The sequence below is a fragment of the Bombus vosnesenskii genome, unplaced genomic scaffold (genome assembly GCF_011952255.1).
Source record: "Bombus vosnesenskii isolate JDL3184/JDL3185 unplaced genomic scaffold, Bvos_JDL3184-5_v1.1 scf7180000013319, whole genome shotgun sequence".
Taxonomy (NCBI): Eukaryota; Metazoa; Arthropoda; class Insecta; order Hymenoptera; family Apidae; genus Bombus; species Bombus vosnesenskii.
In genome coordinates, this window is record NW_022882964.1 from 1,851,867 (window position 1) to 1,874,680 (window position 22,814).

Below are 22,814 nucleotides of genomic sequence, written 5' to 3' on the forward strand. Positions count from 1 at the left end.
CTCGAATGATTATAATTATTGCACGTAGAAAAAGGCCGCGGGCGCTTTCCAAGCATTCTGCGTGCAGGCCAGGCGTAATGGTATTTTTGCGTTCTAAAAGCCGCAAAAACTGGACCGGTGGCGGAGAAGCTTTCGTCCATTCCGCCTATCCTTCTCCCTTCTTTCTCCCCCTTGCCTTTTTCCCCCCTTCCTTTGGCCGTTTCACGCACGCACGACCATTAATCTGAGAAACGAAAGTCCTTCGAAGGAACGAAGCGAAGAGGAAATGCCATGCCGCGTGAGTCCGATCCGCCTGGCCTATACGAATCGCAACACGCTGCTATACGCGTGTAACCGTTCGTCGAATTTGACGTCAGAATGGGAAACTGGTGATAATTCGAGACGAGGTTGTCGTTCATCTGCGTAGGATGACTACGTTACGATGACTAATCAATGCAAATAGGTAAGGATTACGTGCATGATTGCTATTAACGAGCAGGAGTTTACGTTAGTCTTAGAAGAATCGTGTGGCAAAATGTTGATTATTTGAAATTAACTACGGCACACCCAGTTTGGATGACCGAATTTCTTGGACAAACGAATAGTAACTTTGTTTTCGCACGAAGGGAAGATTATTTGTTTTTAACTACTTTGTAAATATCGGTATTGAACGAGAGACAATTTCTATAAGAGATAGAGTAAACAATTTTTATCAGACATTACAACTGCTAAAATTGTAAAATCAAGCCAATCGTTTCTCCAACGATCATGAAGCTCGATACAATTACGATTATTCGATTGTCGATAAAGTCAAATAAAGTCTTTTTTAATTGAAAAAGTATACTATGACATATTCATAAAAGTATCGAAGACGAATGCTATTGGTAACTAGTTCGGCAGCTGGTTCTATTTTCGTTTACGGTATCATTCCTTTCGGTAAATCAGAAGAAAATTTTGTACCAACGAATGACCAGTGTTGCGACAATGAAAATTTTGTTGTACTTAACTCGTTGGCTGTCTTAAAACCCATTTAGAAATTATAAAATGAAGTTTGCTAGAAAAACGATACAACTGAAATTATATTTCTTAAATTGTTGAGAAAATAAAAATCGGTCGAAAAAACGAAGTAACGTTACACGTTCCATATTATCTTTATCCATTCTTTATATAAAAAAGCGTGGCTCATCGTGCAGAAAACGTCATTGGATTAGCGTGTAAGAAGAGATCATGTCATCTTCTCGAAACTTTTAATCTCTTTCTTTAAACGAATAGCGGAGAAAGTATAATAGCAGAACGATTCGGTAAATAGATTGTATGTCCTCCGATATACCGTGACGCCTATCGTGCGTAAAATTTCTCAAGGTTTTCCCGATAAAAAGCTGAAAGACGGTGAAACCGCTTGTTCGACTTAATAGTTGCATAATTTAATTCGTTCGCGGGATAGCATTTGTTGTTCCGCAAATTTTGCAACCTTCCAATGAAAAATTTCCATTCTTCTACTTCTGTTTCTTTTTATCATTAGCTGACAATACATTAGCAGGTTCCCCCAACATTTTACAGTGTATCTTAAAAATTACATCTGTCATTAGAACGTTACGTTACATCTTTCTTTGCTTCGTTACAAATATAAAGATCCACGGTGCGTGACTTAATTCAAATTCCCCAAGTCTCGACTCACTGCCACCGCGATTTTCAATCCACCGTGTATCATTTTCGTTGTTTCCTCGAACATTTCGTGAAAAACATAAAAATCTCGCTAAAACTCATACCTGCCAATGTTATTCCTTTCTGCCAATGCTCTCGTAGCGCGCGATACCAACCAATTTCACCGTATAAATATTCTTTTAATACCACCGTTGGAAAAACTTCGATCCCCCTTCAAACGTGATTTCTCCTCGCGAAATAACCAAGTTACATATCGAAACGGGAAAAAGAGAGAGAAAGCGAGAGGGAGAGAGAGAGAAAGATAAAGGAAAATTCTATACACGAATAGTCGAAAGATGATCGATGAGCGACGTGGAAGGGATCGACGGTAATCCAAGAAAACGGGATTACCATTGAACCCATTGAAAAAGCGGTATTCAATGGCCGATCCTCATCGGGGGGGGAAAAAAAAATAGAATTATAAATCAGCCTTTTGTGTTTAACGTGCCGCAGTGGAAAACAAAAATTGGCTGGTGCAACTAAGTAGAAACCGAAGTGTATAACTCATGTCCGCGACTACGGGTAATATTTAACCATGACCGCGCGAACTTTATATAAATCCCTGTGTTTCGTGCATAAATCGGTTTATTCCTTCGATATTTTTAACGGCCATTGAAACTCGACGGAGGGCGAGACAATTTATGTTTTTCCCATGCTTTGTCTATTAACTTCGGTTTCGACACAGATCTATGACCCGTGTGAGCGGCGACCAACGAAACGGTGTGAAACGAAATTTTGACGAACGGCTGCAATTTTTGGTGGCCACCGTAGACCACCCACCCCCTCTGTAGCCAGCAGGATTCCTTTTGTAGTCGGTAGAAGAGAGATTTTCGACGCAACAATGTGAACGAATCGAAATTTTATGATACGTCCATGGAGATCCATGGTTAACGCTGTCTACCCCTTCGAAACGCTGCGCTTCGTTTTAACGTCGTCATATTGGCAACAATCAAATTTTTCTTCGGCTAAATCTATCATCCCAAAGTCGTCGTACGGCTATAATATTTGCGATCGTGATACACAGCGTCGTTGTTAGCAGAAATCGATCTGTGCTTGGACAGATTTTTATTTCTACGAGCGACCGAAGAAATGAAACTCGAACAAAAATTTCCTTCGCAGTTGAGCGAGCACAGATTAAAATTTTACGGAAAATAAAGATTATAAAGTAATAGATCACGCTTTGATTTTCCGCTACTAAATAAAATATAATTCTTAAAAAATAACAACGAATAGATTCGAATCGTTTAGCTACAAATATTTATCAGTAATTTTCCTGCCCATATACCTTTGCACGTTACGTGTTTTATGCGTCTTTATACTTGCCATAAACGAATGTATGTATATCAAGAGGCTAAGAACGAAGCAAGAAGATAACGAACTTATTCTGATTGAAAGCAAACTCACGTTCATTTCAAAGGAAGAAATCGGGCATTACATATATTACCACCTAATAGAATCGAGTTCCTGTAGGCAAATGATAATGGGGTTCCCGTGATGTGTTTCCGTATGCGTGGCCGATCTGTCCCGCAATTTCCTTAACTTTGCGGAACCGCGAAACCGGTTCGAACAGCTTTTTTCGCAATCGATTCGTCTCGGCTTCGCGATTCAGTATCCTTCGAACGTATCGGCCCGTTTTCTAGACACGCCGACAGAATGCGAGTACCGATTCGAATCGGCTCTTCCTCGCGTCATAGACGCCTCTGTCGATCGGCTACGTGAAATTGTTTGCCTAAAAAAACCATCTCCCCTCCCCTAACTCTTCGGTGGTTTCCTCTTGTTTATTTCGACTTATGGAGAGAACAACTCGAAACGTACGACCAGATATACCGCCGATATTTATGTAAATTCTTCTGAAATGTAATTTGTAGAAATTTTTGCGATTAAAAATATTCATAATATAGCGCTCGTTATAGTATTTGTTGAAATTGTTGTTTGTAAATTCCGCCTCTTCAGTTGTGTCGGTAAAATGAATTTATTCGTATTGATTTGCATAAATATTCGCAGTTGACTTACGACATTGAGTAACCCTTGTCGTATAAATATTCGATAGAAATTCAACAAAGACGGATTGTATTTGATTAAAATTACAAATCCTTCCACTCTGGTCATTATCTTCCCTTCGAACTACCAAAATTGCTAAAATAGCGCGAAAGAAAGATACATAGGCGTGTCAAACAACCATCCTTTATTATCGTTCGATTCGCATCAACTATTCGTGGAAAAGTGTACCGGATAATTAGATGATGAATTAATGCGATTAACGTAACATTATCGAAATGAACGGCGAACGTATCAGAAATTGATGGAACAGGTCCATTGGCTGGGGTTGGTGGCGTTGCCTTCAAGAACGCCATCAATCAGATAATGAACACAGGATCGTTGTTAACGCGTATCACACGGCGTAAACGTGGTGCGGCATTCTGTGCAATCATTGGTGACGGTTCAGTGGCGCGGATCGAGACTTTTTGCCGTGGCGTCGTTTCCCTTCGGCTTTTCAAGGACTCGTAATCTCCGAGAACCGGAGACGCAACCTTCCTGGTACTGGCTATTAAAAGCAATTTATTAATAGATTTTTTAATTCCATCCGGTGTTTTAATTATTCTCATTTAAGTGACACGACCTGCACGATTCTGCCTTTTTTGGACGAAATGTCCCAATTAATATTTCTTCGTTATTCAGGACGTATCGAAATATGTATTCGATGTCTTGTATTTTATCTTCTTAAGTCAAATTATATTACACAGACTGTTACGACATGACGAATAAATATTTTCAATCGTACGAATAAAAACAGAAACAGCACGAGTTTCGAAATAATAGACAGAATATTTTAATTAAGGAAAGCAGAATCGAACTAACGTTATCGGTGAAACTTTACAACTCCTAAATTATAACTTATTAGTATCGATAAATTCTATTATATATCGTAGTAAGTTTGATGATGTAACAAGTGAAATTTTTCCACGATTTTTATACGTTATATCATCCTCTTGATATTTTTAATTATAAAAGAGGCAACAAGAGATAGGAAATTAAAGCTGACTTTAATTTACCACAATAAATTCCCTATTATTTTGTATAATACGATTTCTTGTCGTTGTAACGATAGCGTTTTAACTACATTTTCGTGAAATTATTTTCGCAGACCACGGATTTCCCACAAATGAATTTATTGACTAAGCTAATACTTCTTGTAAAAATGGTGGAATAAATAATACGTGTATCTTCCACGTATCGTGTAACATTGAAAATTCCGAAACGCCGTGTTTTATATCATCTTTTTCTCTTTTTCAGATATTGGAGAACGCGTATGGTGCCAGGTTACGTTAGAAAATTTGGGAAATGTTCGAATAGCTTTGTTTCAATTATAGGGAACGAGGACTAGTTATTTTTATACGCGTATTATGTGTACGCGCTTCATGTTGAAATGTTTCGATGTCGTATTGATTACGACCGGAAACGATATTTGCAACGCACAAGAGAATTATATTTGAAATTTCATCGGCGCAAATGTAACGAATTATTATTTCGACGAAATTGTGTTTACAAACGCAATTTTGGTAAAACGTTACAGTGTGATTGTCGCGAAAATTAATCAGAAATTCGATATGCACGATAGTGAGCGATAATGATGCAGAGGTATATTTAAAAACTCGTAAGGATCGAGTAAAAAGGTATTTTATGCGCGAGAAATACGATTGTACAGGAAAACTCTAGGTAATATTTATTTCTCGTCATATATGAAAATCTTAATTGTTCGTTTAAATTGATTTATATAAAGAATAGTTTTAATTATTAAGAATGAGTTTCCGAAAACAATTATACATACAGATATTAATTAAAATTTTATTTTTCTATCATTTTTTCTCGTTTATATAGAATAAAATACCTTACTGGAATGTACAAAGGCAACGAAATGTTAAACGTAACGATAGAAAGTTTTTGAATAATCTGTAGAATTGAAGAGAATACTAGAATACGACCAAAGAGTATATTCGGCTAGACGTATCACTGAAAACTGAAACATTGAAGAATCGATATTCGTGAATTAATATTCATCCTTTATGAATTGCTAATAACGTAAATCGCGTTTATAATTTACATGATAACCATAAATATCGAATATCTATAAATTCTTCGCCATTTATTATTAGTATTTATAGATTTTATGGACACAGAAGTCCTATAATACATCGATTCTTAATGTAACACATGTATAACGATTATCATAATCGGACCGTAATTCTCGAATTAATCATTTTGCAGTGCTTTATCATAAACTTTAAACCTTTATCATTTAGCAATAAAACGGACGAAAAAAAATACAATGGTTATTATTAATAATACATAATGCGAATTTCATTGACAGCAAATTGAAAATTTAATATATAATAATTTCTGTGGACACAATATTCCGAAACGACCGTTACGAAATTATATACGTTTATTTGTATAGCAACCAGTATCCGTCAACATTTACCCATACATTCGACGCATAATAATAAATTACAATCATAACAGAGTTGTACCGCGTTTATACATCATTTATAACATTACAACTTCATTTGATAGCGGTACAATGAACAATAGCTGGCAATACAATCGCAATTTGAAGATAAACACGAACGGTATGTATCCAAATAAAATATCCTCCGCGCCATCTCACTGGTTTCTAAAGCTTCGTTCAAATTAGTCAACGTACGTGGATTCCAGTAATTAAAATTCCTGCAACGTGAAATCTTTTTACCAGCCTGAAACTATCACTTGCTTGACTTGAAATATTCTTTCGCGTTACGTCATATTATTTTCATTTTGTATATTGCCAGTATTGTGCGGCAATATATAGTGTTTATAATGCCTTAAATCAACTCGACCTGTTTGGAGCTTCATGTTCAGTCATATTTTCTATACACGATATATCTAATTTTCACAATTATAATTTTTCTATAATTCTAATCGACGCTCTACATACATACATAATTATTTTCTTACATAAACGTAATATACATAACTACGTTGCATTGTATTTTTCATCCTCTTGAAATCGGATTATAGGCAATTTTATCGGCGCTTTTTACTTCTCCGGTAATTCTCCAGCGAAGCATCCTGTCTATATAATTGGTAAGCTATATACAATCAACTAGTCTTTAAATAATACTTTAATTTATCACTTTTTCAATTGTATATAAATTTCTTAATGCATCGTCTACGCTACAAAATGATCATTTGAATTTAAATCAACTCCGAATTCAATTTCAACTCTTCGCGATCTTAGTATCTGGCTCGTTACATTAATCGTACCGAATAAAACTACCAGAGACGGTTCTAATCGTCGATTTACATCAATTATACTCGTAAAACCGCACGACACATTTTTTCCCAACCGCACGACATCCGTCGCGTTTCCACTCGGCGAAGAAATTTCTTTTTTCACCTCTCTTTCCCGACTATCTCGCGCGATCTTTCACGCGATGTTGCGCCTACCCCCGTAACAGAAGCGCTGCGGATCGGTCATTTGAAGAGGCAGTAGCACGCAGATGGCAGACAGCGTGACGATGAGCCACTTCTTTGCCCTGCGTCAACGAATCGCCACGAAGACCGCCCTATTCCTCTCCTTGTCCTGTACAAGTTCTTCAGCAGTGCCGCCGTACTCGCCCGCCAGCTACTCTCCAATCTTTCCTTTCACTGCCTCGACTTCCATGGAACTCCGTGAATCGCGTTGTCAGCAGCCGCTTCCTCCACGGAACCGACGAGAGCGTACTGAGCGAGATTCGTAATCCCAGAAAATGTTTCAACGTACATACTATACCTATATATGTACAGTATATACCTTGGCTTCGTTTTAATCGGGCTGTCCTAGCTTCGATCGTTCTTTCCTGGTAACGAGAGTGATTGATCGGGATAGCGAATGTTGCGGGAAATTCTTGGCTAAATGGAAACTTTCAGGCGTTATTAACTCGTTGACTGCTACGTGAATTTTATATATTTTTCCCTGACAGCTGCAATGGATTCGAATATACCACACCATAACATTTCATTTCCGCAGAATATTATACCACGTTTTCCTCGCGATATTATCCAGGTCGTTTGAGAAAGATTTGTTAAAATCGGTCTACGTAAATTTGAAAACGAGCATCTTCCTATTTAAGAAATAGGCACTTTAGCTTGTGTCTTGCGAATAGAATCTTTCTTTTGGAACGTTTGTGGCTAGTTTCATGGGAAGTTGGAGAAGGTGGTGGATATCTAGAAGTTTTAAGCAACGCCGAGTCCGAGAACTGGAACCGCTAAAGTTTCAAAAGTTTTATTCTGTATAGAGCTGAATTAAGTTAATCGCGTGTGCATACAGAGATAACTACAGTGCATAGTTTTACTTCGTTCTTGTAAAACTATCTTGTAAAAGAAGCTCCACTGCCTTTCGAAAATAAATGCGCGCAGTTTTGCTCGACCTTATGTTATTGCGATTAACTAATTTGTTAAAAATGTACTGTAAAAAATATCGTTCGCGTTTCGTAACACTAACGATCAAAACTTAATGAACTTTCATAGAGATCCTATTAACTTCAATAGTGTTACTGGACTATTAATTCGATATGAAACTTTGATATAAGTTATCGAAATTACAAATGGAAGGGCAACGTGATCAATGAATCGTCGAAATTCATCAAATTCGTTACTTACGATCAATCATTCCTCTACTCTAACCCTCGATTAAAAGATAAAGAGCGAAATACGCAAGTACAAAGTTACGATAAGAGATCTTTTCTTAAAAAGCAATTTTCTGCCATTTTTTGGAAATTTATGAAAAATATCAAACTGTTGCAGATAATAGGTACAGTAAATCATAACTTCATTTGTAATTTATTCGTAATTTACTACCATTCGGTTTAATATTACAATATTATATCTATATATTCTAATTTTTAATCGTTGTTGTTATAATTCTCACCAACATTTATCGATCATTAAAGAAAGAAGCGGTCGTAGCCAAGAATAACACTTTCTCTATTAACGCCAAAACCATTTCCAGACCAAAAAGAAAGCACGTAAGGAATACAAAAAAATTGTATTTTCTCCGTTTCTTTCTAAACTGCGATAGTTTCACTGACGATTAAAAACTGGTTTCCCTCGATTACACCGATGATCCATATTAAAATGCAGGCGCGAATCAGCTTCCTAAAAGAAATCCGGCAGTGGAGCGAAAGAAATTTTTCTCATGCCCGTGGTTTCTCTTCCTCCGCACTCTATCTCGATAAATTTCCCTCCAAGCTCTATCGTACCCCGTCCCGAATCATCTCCATATTCCGCGGATAAATTTTTTCGGCCGGCACTTTTTCGATCTCAGGCTCGAAGCGACGCGCGCCGTGAAATTCGTTTCGCACGATGATTCATAACCTTTCCTGACCTACTCATTTACTCCTGAGTAACTACGCACCGTTCGTAACGCTGCTTTACCTTGGTCGACACATAAAATCGAGCGGAGTGAGGACTCGTTTCCTTTCCATCACACTTGGCACCGTGACGCACGTAAACGATAGTTCTTGTGCTCGATATCGTGGTGTTTCTTACCATTTCTTTTTACTATTAACTCGCTTACCATGATATATTGGATATACCTAATAAGACGCAAAATTGATCGCCCTTGCTTTTTATTCGACCCCGTAATGAACGTTCTTTTCTATGATTTCATAGGACTTGTGGTGAGCGTGGTGAAGAATTTTTGTCAATTTAATAGGATTTATTTGGATCCATAGGAATAGGCGATGTGATATTTATGAATGATAAATCGTGGTATTTTGGTTAACAGGTATAGCGATGGAAGTGAACTGTTAAGTAGAAAGTTAGAGAAAGGCGAAGAATTGTAATTTTTATTCTCATTCTTGGTCTTCTTATTTTTCAGGGAAATAGTTTCATGTAATTTATCTATCGGTAATGTTTCTTTTAAGTAATAACAATTTCAGGCAAGCGTTTTTAAGCGTTCAAGCACAATGCTTTTTATATACACTATCCGTTTATTATTACCGGGCCTTTTTATTATAATAAGTTAAATAACCGTTGCCTTTGTATTGAAATTTTCACGTTAATATCTTTCCGTTGTGATTCGTTTATCATTATTTAACAAACAAGGATATTCGTCGCGCTAAACGAAAGGAACTAATTAAACAAATAAATGCTCTGTGTCGTTCTAGAATTACTTTAAATATACTCTCATAAATATTAGAATAAAAACTATCGTTTTAATAACATCTTTCTGTCATAAACTATTTATTATCGTACGAAAGAAATTAATTAAGCCGCATAGATTCTCCAACGATTCTACGTCTGACTTATTTCCATCATTAGCGCGTTACTTTGCTCTATTGCAATTTACATATTAACTTGCGGCATAAAATGAAAAAAAAGAACAAACCGAACAAGCAGGTATTTTGAAAGTAGAGATGTCACTTAAGATTTGTGCCTAAACAAAAAGGAACCTTCGTATAAAATTTGCTTCCTTTTATCAGTTATTTAAATATTTGTGTTCTTTCTACGAAAAATAACAATTCGCAGTAAAACACAGTAAAAGTATTCTTTGTTCAATTTAAAAAACTTCGTATACAAAAATTTGGTAGTAGACTCCGTGTCAACGATAGTAGCTATATCCTACACGCAGAAGATCGTCGATCCGTTTGGAAGGCGACCCATTCAAACTACGGACGCGAAAAGAATATTCATATCCGCGCGAGAGCTTTCTCCTCGCGAAGAAACAAAGAAACGAGCTTGCAACCAAAAAGGAAAGACATTTTAACGCTTGTACACGAACGAGAAATAATTTACGTGGGTAAATTTTCATTGGAACGGCGAAACTCGGAACGCGCGATGCAGCGGCCGTTTTTAAACTCGTCAAACGAAAGGATCGCTTTGATCGGTGGGTAAAATCGAGCAAGAACGCCGATTTAGACGCGAAAGAGCCACCGCTGGAAAGGGTTTGCGATGTGAAAAAAAAACGGCCGTGTACGCGAAGAAGAATGTTCATTATATCGGTTCGTAGCTTTCTCAAAGAGAAAGAGAGTTACGCGTTGAAGAGAGCGTTGTCGTACGATTATCGACGAGCCACGCGCAATCCCTTTTCGTGCTTTTTGCAAGCTGCACAGGCGTTTACCTTGGCCGTTACGCGGAATCGACTGCAGATACCAGTTTTTCTTTGTATCTTAGCGGGACATTATTCCGCGAACAATTGCCGTTGCGAGTGGAAGCGTTTGCATTGTCGTCGTCGCGTTTCTCGCTCGTCGTTGCCGCTCGTAGCCGCGCGCAATGCAAAACTGCACGCTCTTTAATTCTTTAACGGTGCACAAAAGCAACTGTATTCTCAGTCATCGGACTCGACGAATGCCGAACACCCGGCATTTCGGCTTTCGGAGAAAACGATTGATCACGATTTTGAAAATGTCAATCGGAAAATTTCCAATTTCTTTGGTTCAATTTAACGACTTTCTTCGGTTTACGGAAAATTTCGTGAAAATTACCAAAGGAGAGAGTGAGTGAGTAAGAGAGAGAGAGAGAGGGAGAGAGAGATGGGGTTGTTCAAAAGTCATATAGCTTTCATCTCGCGCAATGTGCAAGTTTTAAGATTACGAAAGAGAAAATTTTAGTTGAGCTATAGATTTGGTTGAAGGTGATTCCATCCTTTTCATTGATTAGATACGCTGGTTTATAATTATTTTGTACTTTTTTATACGTCATTTCAATTGCATTCCTCGTGCTGAATTTAAATATGAAATCTGGTTTCGTCACATAGGATTTTTTAGTGACACATAGTTTAATAAAGTATTATCCGAAGATGATCGACGACTTCCTGGAACATTTGATTTGAAAACTATCCCGTTTAACTCATCCAATAGTAGTTAGCTAGTATATGGAAACTCCGCTGGTAATCTCGCAAATAGACAGATATTCAAAGACATCTTGCACGCTAAATCTCTATTAGTGTAACTGTATCAGTAATTATTAAGTAATAAAGAATGCAGTCACGTAATGACTATAGGTGATGAAAAAAATTTGAATACATATTAGAATTCAGTACAAAGATAGGTACTATTATGTCAAAAACTTTATTAACCAGTGTTATTTATAATGGAAATACATCTTTTCTGATGCTTTTATAGAAGAAGATACGATATATTAAAATTTAACACCGGTTTTATCAAAAACGGATATATTCATCGCTTACTTAATAATCTGTTAAACTATGATGTTGCGTTATACGTAACACGAGTGTGAAAGGGTTAACCTTTCCAGCGCTATGAATCGGTATTATAATCTTCAAAAAAATTGTTCACCAAGCCCTGTGAAACCGTGTACGTATCCGCATGCTGTATGCAACCATTTGGAACGCTATGAATCCATGCGTAATACACATTCCTAATCGTTAATTAACTTTAGTTGATAATATATAGTTGTGTAAGTTGATAATAGTGAAAATATCGAATAAGATGTACGTAATTATTTAGATATGTAATTATTTCTGAACAGCGGTATAAATTATTGATTCGAGATAATTTCATTCTCAGCACGATCATAACAATTTAAAATATAATTGCTGTCGCTCGTATAGATTAAACGATGGCCACGAATTATTTGATGTGGTTACTTTTCTCTTTGCATGTCTGTGATTGCTGAAACTTTAAATATATAAAAATAAATAAATATATATATATTTAAAGTTTAAAATAAAAAAACTATATATATTATAAATCAACTATGCTACTGTGAAATACGAATGAAAGAAACGTATTGAAAATAGAAATTTAAAGATAATCAAGCAAGGTATAATTGCATTTAATTAAATTTCATACATCGACTCGTTATTAGAAGTTTTCCATTAGAATGCATTGGCTGTCACATTAACGATTGCTTGCAGTACTTCTTCAACTGGTTCCCGCGACCGATAAATTAAACACAATCCCGAATATCGACGATCGACGATAAACGTAGAAGTTCGTTCAAGGGGATACTGAAACCTTCTCGACGATTTCATTAAAAATTCCTGTATCACCGATCAATGTCGAACGATATTCTCGTTGAAAATAGGATCCGTTTAAGAAGAGAAACAAAAAGAAAAAAAGAAAAAAATAGAAGAAAAAAAGAAAAGGAACGGTGAACAAGGAGCAGCAAGATATTAAATCAGACCTCATAACGATGCGCATAAATCAACGGCGCTTCCATCTGCGGAAACGTCCATTTAAAACGCACTTTTTCGAACCCGATTTATCTCTTCAATCGAAACACTTCCCATCGTTTCACGCGATATAATATTATATTATATTCCAAAAAAATTATATTTAATCGTAGGATGATAGGAAATAAGCGACTCGATCAAGATTTACATCTTTAAATTAAACACTACAGAGGAAAGACACGATAAGTATAATTTTTCATATTACTTTGTGGTGGCTGAAAGGAAGTTTTTTAACGTAATATGTTTAAAAACCGGAATAATCGTTTTGAAAAGAAATCTACAAGGCTTTTTAGTAGAAACTAAACGTAACTGGGTGTGAAATTAGTCTTAGAGCGATTAATATTCTTGAAACGTTCAAGAGGCTGAAAAAATACGTAGTCAACAGTCGTATGAAATAAAAATAGCGTTCCTAATTTAAAAAAGAAATTAAGCTTGTCCCCACTTAGAAAATTATCCAATTGTACAAAGATATGTTAATCTATAGAAAACAAATTCGAGAAAGATTCGTCGTATAACAAAACTCTTTATTTCAATTCGGTTAGTTCGTATATAATAATTTTCAATATAAACATAAACGTTACTGTTTACAATGAAACGCGAGAAGAAAACACAGAAAATACAGCAATATAAAAGTAACCAGTCGCACGACTCTAAATAAATCTCGTTCACGATATAAAGCTTCCTAACAAACGATAATGCACAACGATTCAGAATTTTTATCCCAGAGAAACAATATCTATTTCAACAAAATTCTTCCGCGCTTTTAACAATTTAGAAACTGTTTGTATCTTACAGTAATAAAATAGTAGAATACAGGGATGCAAACAAGCAGGTATTACGGGGTACGCGAATTTCACGGCGTTGAAACTTCTATTTCTCTCTCTCTCTCTCTCTCTCTCCCTTCTTTTTCACCCTTTTGCCTGTCTTGTTTACGTGTCTCTTTCATTCTCCGCCCTCCACACCGCCCTTCGCTCTTTTCCTTCGTTTTGTTCTAATGGCTAAAATTGCGCGCGAGACTCGCGGCGCTTACTATTTAACGGGGCGTTTAAAAAAGTAATGTGGAAATATAATGGGAAACAAAGGGAAGAAAGTTTCCGTGCTCGCGTCGGCAACTGCCGACAGCGCACCGAGCACAGTTTTACTCCCCCGCTATTTGGTTTGGATGAAGAGCTACCTGTTTGTTTACGTTTCGCTTTCAGCCGTTTGTACTCTCTCTCGACGGTGCAGCAGCGTGCTGCACCGGATGCCCGCGTGTGTGCATATCGCCCTCTCGGTCCCACCCACGTGCATGCACCCGCGCCGAGCGATAAGCAGCCACATGTGCATACGACCTCCGAAAGCGAATCCGATTCGCAGGCTTGCCACCACGCGGTTTCCTCTTCGATTCTTACTCAGATGCACTTTGATCGCGTTTAATATCAGCACCACAACCACCTACGCGTTCGTTTCTCTTTCTTCTCTCTCCTTTACTTCTTATCATCCGCATCGTTGTATTGTTCGGTGATTTTTGTATTTTTTGGAAATTTCACGAAGGAACTTAGATATTTTTCTGTAAATGTTTCTGTTATTCTCCGTGTAGTTGTTTTATAATTTTTCTTTTTCCCCCGGTTTTGAATTTTTGAAAACGTTAGAAATTGAAGAATCAAAATGTTTGGAAAAACGGCCTGCGCTTTTGTGGCATATACTTTTGGCATATTTTTGTAGAATGGAAAACGTAGAATACGGTAGAATTATTCTCAACAACAAAATCACTATCTCGCGCGTGTATCTCGTAAGAATGAAATTAAATATTACGAGCCATCGACGCAATCTCGCTTATGGTAGATTTAACAGATAATAATAAACGTAAATTACTTCGAGCGGATACCGACGAATATTAAAAAAATACTGGCAGATTGTAGAAACTGCGTTGTTAGAAATGTTCAAATTTTCTTAATCCCTTGAAACTCGAAAAAGGACAATACACCATCCTGCAATGTATAAAGTACGTTCGAAAACATGCGTAAATAAAGCACAAGAAACGGTAAAAGTAAAAAGTAAACTGAAGCTGCGATAAAGTGTCAAAAAGCAATACGGATAAACAATTGCAACATGGAAACTACTCCTGTGGTCACGCAAAAAGCTTACTACGCTTCTATTAGCGAATTGTGTGGCGTTAAAGCTACCCTGGGACCACGCAGGGGTTGTTAGTTGCATAAGTGTGAAACGTTCGATGGGGGGAGAAAGAGATGCAACCGTAGGATGAAAAGTGGGGAAACCACTGGAGGTTAGAAGGGTTAGGGACGCCGATGGTGGTACGGCAAGGTGGCGGATGAGTTGACTCCGTTTATCACTAGGAGGCATACATTTTGCAGCATCGTGATATAGAACCCCGAGTCTCGACACCGCAGCACAGAACGTCGTTAAGGGACGTGAGTCTATCGACGACGACGACGACGACGACGACGATGTACCAGCATCGTCGCCATCCTCGAGATCTAACCACCACTCGAGGCAGATGTCGCTTGCGTTGTCTCGAAATATCGAGACCGTCGTTATCGGAACTAATCGACCGATATTTGTGGGTGGGCAGAACTCTAGAAGATACGGTGAAAGCCTGAACTTTAAGCTAAACCAGGGACTATCGTCTGTTTCGTGGTTGTCGTTTAATTGCCGTGACTGATTCCAATGTTCTTTCAACACCTTTTATTATTTAGGTATTTTCGATACTATTTCAGAAGACTAAGACTAGACTGTTACGTTGAAATATATGTTTGCAGCATATTGAAACGAGATTAGTTCTAGATGATGATTAGAGAAGGGCAAAATTGGGATAAGAATATGTTAAAGCGGTTTTGTAAAGAAATCGAACGATTCGATGTTAATGACGTGATATCTTTTTAACTGATCGTTGGCAGGCGCATCAACTATTCTATATAATATACTATCAACTATATAAGTTGAGATAAGTTAGGTTTTTAAAGCGATTTAGGCAAATCACGTTTTGGAAAAAATCGGTTTGTTCTGTTTTTTATTGAAAACAGATTAGAAGCAATTGCAAGATCGAAATGTCACACGCAGACTAGTAAGAAAAAAGGGATACTATTAACAAAAGAACTTCGCTAAACGAGAGTCTATTATAACTTTAATAATCCTCCATAGTTTCTTCTAAATTACATTTGGAAGTCTGGGTAATTAACTCCGTTTAAACATCTACCTCAGATTCCCCAATTAAAACAACTATACTCTCGAAACAATTACACCGTTCTGAACGAAACACGTAAAGCTGCGATTCAAACTATAATGCTTATTATTACGATGCATCGTTATACACAAGTTTCTGATAATTCGATAGAAAAAAAAAGAAAAAGAAAGAAGACAGAAGTACACAAAGAAAGGAGAAGACGATGCGAAATGATGTAGTTGTCGAGGCTCGTGTAAAGGACAGCATTTCCACCGCTGACTTTCATAAATTTTTTCCAGCCGTGTCTTGGAAAAACAGATCCGAAGGTGGGCCTGAATCGTCGAGCCTGTGAGAGACTGACAAGAATTATTAGTGGGTGAAGGTAGCCAGTAGCTGAGCCGAGGATCAATACTAGGCAGACGTCCGTGCAGTGTGGTGGAGTGCACTTCTCCTACACAGCTCTAGGCTAGGCTAGAGCTAGGAAAGGCTGGGATGGAGGTTGGGTAAGGTTAGATCGTGAGATGTCTACGTAGACTCCGGTCCCCATAAACTAACTCGACTCGACGATGCAGCCACCACCATTGGGCTTCTACTTGGAAAAAAAGTATATTCTCTTCTCTTTTGTAGTCTTCGAGATACGTCCCTTTACGAGGATTACGTGTGTCGAAATTGATTTTAATGAACTATTAACGTTTTCATTTTTGTGAGAAAATATTATATGAAATTCGATCTGACGTGTAGATATATAGGAACATTGAATTGGCAAAATAAAGTTGCTGTCAATGTATGATTCTTTCTTCGGATGCCGCTCTTGGTTCTTCAAGAAGCGTAGAATATCAAACGTGTTAACGCGTTAACGTATACATTTTACAAATAATACAACTAACAATCGTACAACGAACACTTGTAATATATACTGATACTATTAGTGACCTAACTTCTAATTTGTAAAATTGGGGAAGCTATCTGTGCAGCGCTAGTCCACAATTTACTGTAACTTGGATATTCGCTAATCTTATTACCCATTTGTCAAATTATGCACGCTAAAAACGTGTTTCTTTTAATATTTTTGTTGATCTGCACGAAGAAATACATACATCCATTAAACTGCAAATTTCTTCTATTTCTGCGTATATAACTTGAACCGTGGAATAAAAACGTCCAACCTTCTCTTCTCGATTTCCTTTTCAACATGCAACTCTTCTTTCATCCTTTCCTCGTGCTACACAACTGGTAAGTACAAAGAAAGTCGAACAGGCTGATTAGCCGTTGGTACCCAACGAACCTAACAGACAGAGATTGAAAACTCGAAGCGAGAAAGAAATCACCTGCGCGCCTATGCGTCTTAATCCGTAACCATTACTCGCGCAGATTCAATTATTTTTAGACGCATGCGAAAGGAGACGTGACCTGATGCATCTTCCTGCGCGTGAATCCGCGCCGCGTGATCGCGAGACCGAAACTAACGCGTCGCTTTCCGTGCCACGGTTTTCCCCTTTTATTCGCGTTCTTTTCCAATTAGCGAGCGTACGATTTTTTTTTTAATTCGCGAGATGGGCCGCTGACAGATCCGTGCAAACTTTAGAACGGCTCGAAAGCGCGGGCAAATTGGCCTTTCAACATTCGACAATGCGTTGCGGTGCGACTGGTCGCGCGCATTCAAACATTACGATTTAACTCGCCGCGTTACGTCGCCGATCGCGCCATGAAAATTTAACCATTCGGTGTGTCGTGAAACATCAACGCTGTGCCAGGCCGGATCCAAGTCGATCGTATTTGTAATTAATCGTTTGGACGAACGAAGACTATCCGAGATACGAAAGTACACAGATACGTGTTAGGAGTAGAGAAAATTCTGGCCTTTCAATTCTGTGCTGTATCTTATTGAGACGTTTCAGTGTCTGTATATGTTTTATTAAATTTAAGTATCGTATCGCTGTCTAACGCCACGATTTAATTTTGAAAATTATGAATTGCACAGGAATTGCGATATAATCGAAAAAGTAACTATGAATACAACGGCTAATTAAATGTATATTTTATTTTTTTACAATTTACTATGAGAAAAAGATTGGAGAAGATCGTCAAGTATTATGGAGATTTCACATATTCGCATTTAAAAAGTGGAAAATATGGATTTTCTGTATCTAATGGATAAGTAAGAATAAATATTATCGAAATTGTTTGTTTTCAATTCATTCATTTGTCGAACTTTTATCGTCTAAAAGCTCGAAATACGAAAGCTACAAAAATTATCGAAATATCGGATCAGAATGGTTAGAAAATGGAAAGAAAATCATTGATCTCCTTTATATTTTTATATTTCAATATTGTTCTTATTTTAACGAATCAAGAAGATTGACAATGGTTTATGGTTATATTTAATATGGAATTGAAATAGGAAATCTCGCACAGCAATGAATCTTTCTTTATATTTTTCTCGAATTTGAGACATTTGTTAATTTTAGAAAAAACGCGTCGACTGAAAGTGTAGATAAGATTTGTGCACAGCTGCGTGCAAAGTACGAAACTAAAAGCAGAGAATCCTCTCCTACATCTGGTTTATGTACATATGTAAGTTGAAGAAAAAGAATCGCGGGAAAGAAACAAAGATTAAAAAGAAGTCGTCGGATCGTGGCTGGCGTATTTTACGATCTTGGCCGGATATATATGCATGCACAAGCGTACATACACGTATACTTAACCAGGAAGTAAAAATAATCTCGCGGAACGTAGTGCAAGAAGTTGTGAAAACTAGTTAAACCGCCCCAAGGTCGAGACCGTGAAACTCGTCCAATTCACGGTGCAATTCTGCGCACACATCCTTCGCTCGGATATGACAGGCTGCAAGATACAGTTCAGCTTATGCAATACCTGCTCGTAACTATGTAAAGCTATCAAAATCTACGATTTCATCGACATCGTAATTTTTTTTTTAACATTTTCCAATGCGTAATTGCGATTTACGGTCGTTATATTTTTTTCCATCTACTCTTTTATTGTAACATCGTTTTTCTATCCTATGAATGTAGTTGAAATGATAATCGTATTTAAAACATATTCTATTCAGACTTTATAATTATTATGTAGACGCTAGATATGTACAAAGCGTCTAAATGATTTTTCGAAATAATTACGTAACACATTTAACTCGCGCTTTAAGATATCTAATAGCGTTCTTTGAATTATTTTTGACCGAACTCTCTTTTTTTTTTTTTGCTATTTTCAGATTGAGACATAAAAAATCGTAGAATTGTAGCAACATGTACTTAATTTCCCTACCATGTCAAATCGGAAGCAAACGATGCAATCGGTGAACCACGAATCTGCAATCGATAGGCAGTAAAAAACCGCGATATGGTTGGAAACGTGGTACTGCTCGCCAGTGAACTGGCTGAGCGTATAACAGCTGCTACAATAAACGATATACACATACTGACACACGAGGTAACGGAGAAAGGAAGGTAAATCAGAAATCATCTCGTAAGCGGGGCAGACAACGTCGTTGGGTTTTCGCGGACACGCGAGGGTGCGCGTCAAATGGTAGGAGGGTACGAGCGGCTGCGTAGTTGGACGCACTCACACACAGGCGCGAATACTGATGATCATTCACGCCACTGACCTACTCTGTGCGGCGCGCTTAGCCCTCCAACGTGAGTGGGAAAGAAAGGGTGACCGGTGGGAGGAAGACAGCCACAAAATGACAAGAGGGTGAAACGAGAGGGTGAAACGAGTAGGTAAAGACGAGAGGGGAAAGAGTGAAGGAAAAGGAGGGACTAAGGGACGAAGAAAGTCGCATGGACGAGCGTGAAGAGGGAAAAAAGGGCGGAGGGGAAGGGTGGTAGAAAAATATCCGAAGGGAGAGAAATGGTGGACTCGGTGAGAAAAAGTGGAGAAGGAAGAAAGAAAGAAAGAAAGAAAGGGAAGAAGACGAGAAGGGTGGAGGAGGAGAAACCACCAGAGTGAGAAAGAGAGAGAGAGAGAGAGAGACAGATAGACAGAGTCTGTGTCTGGTCGACAGGTCTGGGCCTGCGTAACGACGCGTGCACGTCGGTGCAAGTACGACGATAGAGGGTTGAGAGTTGCAGCGAGTAGAAGGGTGTATCGGCGGGGTGAGAAGTGGTGGATGGAGTGGGGTTAGGTGGAGGCGAGTTGCAGGGGTGCAAGTCGACTGGTAGGTGAAGGGGCAAACGAAGGGGGAGGGCCAGGAATAGGGACGAGGGGTGGAAAGCGACCGAGGGGGGGCAGGGAACACGGAAGGCTACGATTGATCCGTGGTCGCCCTCCGTCCTCCCTATCCTCTTTCTCCCTTCTACCCTTTCATCCTACGCTGGCCCTCTTTGTCTCGTCGTCCGTCCCTCTTTCTCCCTAGCGTCACGACCTCACGAATTCATTGTGCACTTTTGCTCGTCCTTTTTCTCTCGGCAGCCATTAGCTGTCCGTTCGGCTCGCCTCTTATTAGCATAGTTGCAAATTCTATGCCACGACGCCCGGTGGTCTCCCCTTAACGCTTGATTGGAACCCCGACGCTTTGTGACGTGACAGGTACACACGTCCCTTCGAAACTAACACCGGTACCGCTTCGAAAGTATAAGCCTTTACCGCGCGTCGTTGGAAAAAGGAAATTTGGTCTTTTCACCGCCTAGGAAAACCAAGGTGACGATCGTTCGCCGCTCCACCATCGATATTTCAGAATTTACATAGCCTTGAAACCGCACGTACATACGTGACCACACGTAGGTGGCGGAATTCTTTTTAATCGATTCGAACAATGCAGAAAGATACCGCTGAACATGCCTATCGTTTATCTAAGAAAAGACCAAGCCCAATTAGAACGGCCGGGGTTCAACTTCTGGAATTCAATCGAGACAATTGGTTGTGGTTACCACACATTGTTCTGTTACATTGTTAATTTTAATGGGACTGATAGTTGTGTATTGGGGTAGTCAGCTTGGAAGATTTAATGGGTGCAGACTTGCAACGCAGATGCTTGATTCGTACGAGTTTCAGTGATCGGTTTCTGAAACGCAATTCCTCCACTGGCGATCCCTAGTTCGCACAACTTTACTTTACAAACGATATAAATTACATTCGAATGGAATATACGTCATTTTACATATTCAAAATTATTGGTAAAATAAAAATTGATTGGTAATCGTTTAATTACTATAAGTCATTCTTTTTTTCTATTCAATTAAAACGACTATAAAAATTGATAATATCGTCACAGTGTTACCAGAAGTAGAATTTTAAACAAATTTTCTTCAATGAGATTTTTCGAAAGATTTATATAAATTGGGTCAACGTGTTTTGCCACGTATTACGCATCTATGAAGTTAACGAATAGATATAGTGCTATTTAAAATTTCCAAAAGCGCTTCTAATAAAATGTGTGCTTATTAAAATAGCAGCATAATTAAGAATCGTAAGCGATAATTTAAAGCGACGATACGTAAAAAAGTAGGGAAAACAAAAAAAAAATATTTCATTTAATATCGTAACCCTTCGCAGCTTTAACAGTCCATGCATCTTTGAAATCGTCTGGGAAATTAGTATTCCGTTCGGTATCCCTGATTGATGACATTGCGTTTATCGAGCGGCGTGCAGCAATGCACACAGATTATTCATCATATTAAAAAGCGTTTTCACAGGTCGCGCATTCATTCGAGTGTTACATTCCAATAAATGGAACTTAACAATCAGCCGTAGAAATTGGTACGCGCATGCTGCATGACGTATGCAGACGAGGCCAGCAACCACCGTAAACAGAATTATACAATACCGAACGTGCTACCATTAATTAGAGTAACTTTGTTGGCACGTGAGCGTGTGCGAGCGTGTTACGCGGCCGCGCTTTTATATTAATAGCGTGCGAAATGTTTTGACACCTCGACGCCGACTGCGGATTTTTAATTGAGACGTATCGCGGATCGCGTTTGTCGCCAGACGATTATAAACAATTTGGTCAACGATATAGTTCAATAAACGAGCATATCACATTCTTCGAACGAAAATTTAACTTGTCGATATATCTCGTTTTAAGCAAATTTTTCATGAATTACAATCGATAACGTTAAAATAGGAATTATAATTAATATTATTAAAAGTTGGCGTGATAAATGGTCGAGAGAATAACCAGAACAATATCGTATTTAATTTTTAGTCGTTCGAGAAGACGGAAGATCAGATTTCAATTTTTCACAGGTTCTCGGAGAATTCATGATAATAAGTGGTGAGACACCATCGATATCAGACATAGATCACGCGATACAGGCTGGCCTGGTTCTTGCGATAGAATATTAATTGAATGGACCAATAAACGGGTCTAGCATAAAAATGAGTTATCGATTTAGAGGATAGCAGGGAAAACACGCCGACATTTCTTACGTTGTTTCAAAGCGAGCAATCAGATGATTAAACGGTTACTCTAGTAAGTGTGTTTTATGCGTTAAAAATTAGTCGAATAATATAGAAACGTTCGAACTCGCTAACATTTCAACGTTTGACATTTTAAAATACCATCCACATTGTTTACTCGAGACTAGACCGTAAGATTGGATTTATGAAAAAAAAAAAAGAAATCGTCCGTCATGTGTTATCGCTAGATGAAAAATTTCCCAGTACAATGACAACCGACTGACCGATGCAAATGTCACGAGGTGCTTATTACACAATCTCAAAATGAGCATTTTTAATAGGTCATCTAAGGTCTCAGATTAATCGCCTTTTCTTTCTTTTTATCCACGTAGTAAT

General features: G+C 38.1%; 1 protein-coding gene across 4 annotated transcripts in view; it reads right to left on the reverse strand.

The window, feature by feature from the left end:
* The window catches only part of LOC117235795, a 113,040-nt gene that overhangs the window by 84,645 nt on the left and 5,581 nt on the right, over positions 1-22,814 (reverse strand). The window lies entirely within an intron of this gene.